Consider the following 7,415-nt stretch of genomic DNA (forward strand, 5'->3'; position numbering starts at 1 on the left):
GTGATATATATTTACTTATATTTATATTTATTTATTAATTTATATTCCATCTCTTATTATCAATTAATGATTATCACATGAATTATATACGAGAATAAGTTCAATAATTATTAAATTTATTTTTATATAAAATTAAATTTATAATAGTCATATTATTTTATATTGTTATTCTTATTTTTCAAAGAAAAATATATATTTTAGTTATTAATTACCTATGCTATCAATAAGAATAAACTCAAACTACGGCGAAGAGGTGTATTGAAGTTTTTTTTTTTTTTTTTTTCTAACATCAATCATATGTTTCAAATGATCAACCTTTTATTTTTAAAAATAATTAATTTATTATTTTAATGAATCCTTGATGTGCATTGTGAAGGAGAGAATGGAATTAATTAGTTATAAAAAAATAAGAAATTCTTCTGGAATGAATCGAGGAACAAGAATAAGTAAAAATTAAGCAATACAACACCAAAATCAACTTCAACAAAAAAAAAAGAAAGGATTTCTTTTTGGTATTTTATGATTTAAGATGCAACAGCAATAAAAGACAAAAATAAGAAAAAATTATGGAACGTAAACTTTGATAAGAGTAATCTCGCCACAAAGATTACAATCCCAATGAAGACGCTACCCAAGGAACTCTTGTGATAAATCAAGACTTCGCTACAAACAAATAATATTTGATAAGAAAGAAGAAGCAACACTTGCTATTGATTAAAATTCAGAATCCTTTGAGCTTACAAGAGTTGGTCTTTATATAGATTAATTACAAGCACTATAAAGGAAAATAACAAAGTTACTAAATAGGAAGTTTGAATAGTCTTCTAAATAGGAAATAATATTGAATTTTTGAGAAAAAAAATACTTCAGAAATATGCTCATAAAGTGATGCACGAATTTGAGGAGATTTGGTGACTTTTCAACCTTATTTCCTTCCTTAATTGAAAGATATTTCAATCTCCTTCTGATTTCTTTGACTTGGTCAATTCCAAACAGTAAATAAGGGCCTTTTACACACATAAGGTTTGTTTTCTTCATAATCAGCTCATTATCTTTATTTTAACTTAAGCCTAAACATTTTAGTTTGCACCCATCTCACATGCCCTATGGACTTGCCAAGTCCAGCCCAACTTCTTTAATTTTGAATACAAGAAAGCAAAGTAATGAGCTTACAATGGCACATCATCTCCCCCTTCTTGATTAGGATTTGCCCTCAAATCCAATTCTTCCCCATCCTCAAAATCATCTTCCAAGTAAGGAGAAAGATCCCTCACATTGAAAGTAGAAGAAACATTGTACTCGTCGGGCAAATCCACCTTACAGGCATTGTCATTGATCCTTGCTACCACACGGAATGGACCATCAGCTCTTGGCAATAGCTTGGACTTCCTTTGATTTGAAAATCTCTCTTTCCTCAAGTGAAGCCACACTAGATCACCCGATTCAAACCGTACTTGCTTCCTTTTCTTATTAACAGTTTTGCTGTATTGTTCATTTTTGGCCTCAATGAGCTTTCTAACTTGCTCATGCATAGACTTCACCATCTTTGCCTTCTTTTTCCCGTCAACATTGGCTCTTTCTTGAATAGGAATTGGCATCAAATCCATTGGTGTGATTGGATTGAAGCCATAGATTACTTCAAAAGGAGAGTGCTTAGTTGAGCTGTGCACACTTCGATTGTAGGCAAATTTAACATAGGCCAAGCATTCATCCTAACTCTTCAAATTCTTCTTGATGATAGTTCTTAGCAAGGTAGAGAGAGTTCTATTCACCACCTCCGTTTGCCCATCTGTTTAAGGATGACAGGCTGTGCTAAAGAGGAGGCGAGTTCCAAGCTTCTTCCACAAAGTCTTCCAAAAATAGCTTAGGAACTTAGCATCATGATATGAAACAATGCTTCTTGGAATGCCATGCAATGTAACAATTTCTTTGAAGAAAAGGTTAGCAATAAGAGAAGCATCATTAGTTTTATGGCAAGGAACGAAATGAGCCATTTTAGAAAATCGGTTAATAACAACCAATATGAAATCTTTGCCCCTTTGAGTTCTGGGCAAGCCAAGCACAAAATCCATGCTCATATGTTCCCATGGGTGATTAGGAACTGGAAGAGGCATATACAGCCCTTGTGCCATCTTCTTGCTTTTAGCCTTCTTGCACGCCACACATTTCTCCACTATCTTGTGCACATCTTTTATCATACTTGGCCAATAGAAATGCTCCTTTAAGGCTTCCAAAGTCTTTTCACCGAAATGGCCAGCAAGACCCCCTCCATGTGCTTCCCTTACTAATAATTCTCTGATAGAACAGTTGGGAATACACAACTTTCCCATTTTAAAGAGGTAGCCATCATGTTGGTAGAATCCTTGAAAGACTTTCTCTTTACAAGAATCATAGATAGAAGAAAAGTCCCTATCTGGCTTATATTGCTCAATCATCAATTCAAATCCCAACAACTTAGTATTTAGCAAAGAGATTAAGGCATGCCTCCTGGATAATGCATCAGCCACAATGTTGGAGTGTCCCTTCTTATACTTGATTGCATATGGGAATGATTCAAGAAACTCTACCTATTTGTCATATCGCTTATTCAGCTTGCTTTGTCCTTTTAGGTGCTTCAAGGACTCATGGTCTGCGTGGATAACAAACTCTCTTGGCAAGAGGTAGTGTTGCCAAGTCTCCAAGGCATGAACAAGAGCATAAAACTCTTTATCATAGGTTGAGTAGTTCAAACTAGCTCCATTCAACTTTTCATTGAAATAAGCAATGGGACATCCTTCTTGCATTAGAACAGCCCTGATTCCCACTCTGGAAGCATCACTTTCTACCTCAAAGGTCTTCGAAAAATTCGACAATGCAAGTATTGGAGTAGAGGCCAGTTTTGCTTTGATGAGTTCAAAGCTCTTTTGGGCAGCTTCACTCCAATTAAATTTCTCTTCCTTCTTTAAGCATTTTGTTATGGGGGCCATGATGGTGCTGAAATTCTTTACAAACCTCCTGTAGAAAGAGGCTAGGCCATGAAAGCTTCTCACCTCTGAGATTGTAGTTGGTATTGGCCATTCTTGTATTGCGTGAACCTTTTCTTTGTCCACCTCCACGCCATGTTTGGATACCACAATGCCAAGGAATGTGACTTGATCGTGGAAAAAAGTGTACTTCTTGATGTTCGCATACAACTTTTCTTGAAGTAAAACTTCAAAAATAACCCTTAGATGCTTGAGATGATCTTCAAAACTCCTGCTATAAATTAGAATATCATCAAAATAAACAACCACAAATTTGCCAATGAAGTGGCGAAGTACATGTTTCATGAGTCTCATAAAAGTGTTAAGGGCATTAGAAAGGCCAAAGGCATGACCATCCACTCATTCAACCCAAACTTTGTTTTAAAGGCTATTTTCCATTCATCCCCCTCCTTCATTCGAATTTGATGGTAACCACTTTTCAAATCAACTTTTGGAAAGATAACAGCAGCATGTAACTCATCAAGCATGTCATCAAGTCTAGGGATGGGATAGCGATACTTTACAGTGATTTTGTTGATGGCCCTACTATCAACACACATGCGCATGGAACCATCCTTTTTGGGCACCAACAAAGCTGGAGCAGAGCATGGGCTCATGGACTTACGAACATAGCCCTTTTTCAATAACTCCATGACTTGCTTATGCAACTCCTTAGCCTCTTTGGGATTGCTTCTATAGGCTGGTCTATTTGGTAAAGCCACTCCAGGAATTAAATCAATTTGATGTTCAATGCCACGAAGGGGAGGTAGTCCCTCTGGCAATTCTTCAGGAAAAACATCTTTAAATTCTTCCAATAGTTTGGCCACCATGGGAAGAACTGCAATGTGGTTAGATTCCAGTAAGTCTTTAATAATAAGCACAAAAACAAAATTGTGGTTAGTGATAGCTTTCAAAACGTCCCCCTTGTTGAGGAACAAACTCTCCTTCTTTTGTTTGTTACTAATCAGCTGCTCTTGATGTATTTGTTGGGGACTAAGAGGGGCTAATACAATTCTTTTTCCATCCTTCATAAAAGAACAAGTATTTTTAAAACCATCATGCACAGCCCTTCTATCAAATTGCCATGGTCTCCCTAACAAAAAATGGCTAGCATTCATGGGCATAATGTCACACACAACTTCATTTTTATACTTGCCAATAGAGAAAGGAACAACTACTTGCTTAGTCACCTTAACATCACCATCACCATTCAACCATTGCAATTTATAAGGATGAGGATGCACTAAGGTGGGCAAATTAAGTTTCTCAACTAAGGTAGTAGAAGCAACATTAGTACAACTACCACAATCAATAATGACATTACATACCTTGCTGAGAATAGTGCATCTAGTATGGAAGATGTTCTCTCTTTGCTGTTCCTCTTTTGTTGCATGTGCACTTAGGGTTCTTCTGACCACTAACATCTCCCCAACATCAGCATACTTTACTTCCTCATCACCATATGCTTCATGATTCCCTTCCTCTTCGCAAGTCTCATTTTCACTCTCTAGCTCCCATTGGGCTTCTCTCAACACCATTACTCTCTTATTGGGACATTTTAAAGCAATGTGTCCATGGCTAAGGCACTTGAAGCATTTTATGTCTCTACTTCTTTTGGGAGGGACTGGATCTACTTCCTTCTTCTTGCCCTTGCTTACACCCACTGGTGCTTTAGTAGAGCTCTGCCCTTTGTCATGCTTCTTCATGCCACCTTTATCACTAGTAAGTGGGGTGCTAGTATTAGAAGGTTTTGTGAATGTTTTGGAAGTAGTGCCCTTGTATCCACCTTTTATTGTTTGCCTTTCAACCTTAATGGCAAGTTTGATCACATCCTGCAAAAACACATATGGTTGCAATTAAACAGCATTAGCAATTTCATAATTCAAACCACCAAGAAAATGGGCAATGGTTTGTTCTTGTGGTTCCCTCACATCACATCTCAACATCAGCATCTCAAATTTTTAACATAGTCTTCCACACACATTCACCTTGGCGCAAACTTTGGAGTTTGATATAGAACTACTGTTTGTAATATTCAGGTACAAATCATTTCTCCATGATTCTTTTCATCTCATGCAAAGTTTGTACATCATCAAGCCCATCCTACGTCTTTGAGCCTTTACGTTCTCTCACCATAAGTTTGCATAATCAACAAACTCAATGGCAACAAGTTTGCACTTCTTTGCTTTGATGTATTCTTGATACTCAAAGATTTTGTCAACTCTTTGTACCCATTCTAGGTACTCTTTAGGTGAGCTGGTACCTCGAAAGGTTGGAATCTTCATCTTGATGTTGTCTCTTTAGCCATGTGGATGCCTAGGCAGGTGCTGATCATAAGAAGCATCATCATCATCATCACCATGCCCTTGCTGCCTAGGACCATTGCGCTCTCTTTGTGGCTGGAGTGCAACTACTCTTGCCAAAGCTTGTGTGATCTGAGCAATTTGCTCTTGCATTGCATTCTGCTATCTTTTAAGTCATAGCATATGTGCTTGATCCAATATGAGACCTCTTGGAACTGGTGGAGGCACCTCTCCGTCATCAGACATGTTGCTATCACAATCAAACTCACTAAGTGTTTCACTCGGTTAAAGGACAGGTTGGTTCACTCCCTCACGTGTTTGCACTCCAAAGGCTTCAAAGTGCTGCTTAACTAAAGCTCTGATACCAAACTGATGTACCTTGTAAAGGAGAGAATGAAATTGATTAGTTATAAAAAAATAAGAAATTCTTCTAGAATGAATCAAGGAACAAGAATAAGTAAAAATTAAGCAATATAACACCAAAATCAACTTCAACAAAAAAAAAAGAAAGGATTTCTTTTTGGTTTTTTATGATTGAAGATGCAACAGTAATAAAAGACAAAAATAAGAAAATAACTATGGAATATAAACTTTGATAAGAGTAATCTCGCCACAAAGATTATAATTCCAATGAAGACGCCACACAAGGAACTCTTGTGATAAGTCAAAACTTCGCCACAAACAAATAATGTTTGATAAGAAAGAAGAGGCAATACTTGCTATTGATTAAAATTTAGAATGCTTTGAGCTTATAAGAGTTGGCCTTTATATAGGCTAATTACAAGCACTATAAAGGAAAATAGCAAGGTTACTAAATAGGAAGTTTGAATAGTCTTCTAAATAGGAAATAATATTGAATTTTTGAGAAAAAATACTTTAGAAATCTGCTCGTAGAGTGATGCACGAATTTGAGGAGATTTGGTGACTTTTCAACCTTATTTCCTTCCTTAATTGAAAGATATTTCAATTTCCTTCTGATTTCTTTGACTTGGTCAATTTCAAACAATAAATAGAGGCCTTTTACACACATATGGGTTTGTTTTCTTCATAATCAGCCCATTATCTTTATTTTAACTTAAGCCCAAACATTTTAGTTTGCACCCATCTTACATGTCCCATGGACTTGTCAAGTCCAGCCCAACTTCTTTAATTCTGAATACAAGTAAGCAAAGTAATGAGCTTGATTTTAGACTTAGTCCATGGGCCCTCGTATGTCATGTCATCATGTGGCACATTAATCCTTATTTAATATATATTAAAGATTAAAAATGGTTATTTTTAAAAATTAAAATAATTTAAAAATATAAATCATTTAATTTTCAATAAAGTAATATAATTCAAAGATATATTCAAAATTAAAATTTATTATTTTAATATATAAATAATTTTAAAATTATATAAAAATATAAGGATGTGTTATGTGATGGAGCAAATGGAAGTATTAACCTTCTCATCATGTCTCATGGGTGTGCCAGAATAGACTATGAATTCAATAATTGTTCATCTATCTTTTTGTCCCTTAATTATAAAGTATGATATTCAATATTTAATTATTTTTAAGGAAATTAATATTTAATATAATATTATTTATGCTGTCTCAAATCATATGATTCACACTCTTACAGCTTATTATTTCAAGTAAGAAAGAAAAAAATTGTAATCTAATAATGATTAGGACTAACAATGATTATGGCTCCTTTAATTCATATTAAGTTGATATGAGAAACTGATGCATGTGTCCGCAAGTATATGGGTCGTATCAAGTAATAAAGTGATAAGTCAAGTATTGTTCCTATGAGGATTTACCGTTTAAGTACTAAACTATGAATGAAGCGATTATTTGGGCTAATGATTGATGAATAAATGGTAAATGTAAATGAGCAAAGTAAATTGATAAATCTAATTAGAATGGGTAAAGAGCAAACAAATAAATTCTAAATCTAAATGCAATTGAACTAAATTAATAACGGGTAATTTAAATCAAAGTCTAATTATGATGATAATGATTCCAGAGTTGGGGGAAAAAGCATAAATTAATTGGGATTTATCTTGGGTATTCCAATTTTAAGGGAAAATAGAGTTTGAAGGTGATTGATTCTAAATTCCTTTG

This window comes from Hevea brasiliensis, chromosome 18, assembly GCF_030052815.1.
Source record: "Hevea brasiliensis isolate MT/VB/25A 57/8 chromosome 18, ASM3005281v1, whole genome shotgun sequence".
NCBI classification, from domain to species: domain Eukaryota; kingdom Viridiplantae; phylum Streptophyta; class Magnoliopsida; order Malpighiales; family Euphorbiaceae; genus Hevea; species Hevea brasiliensis.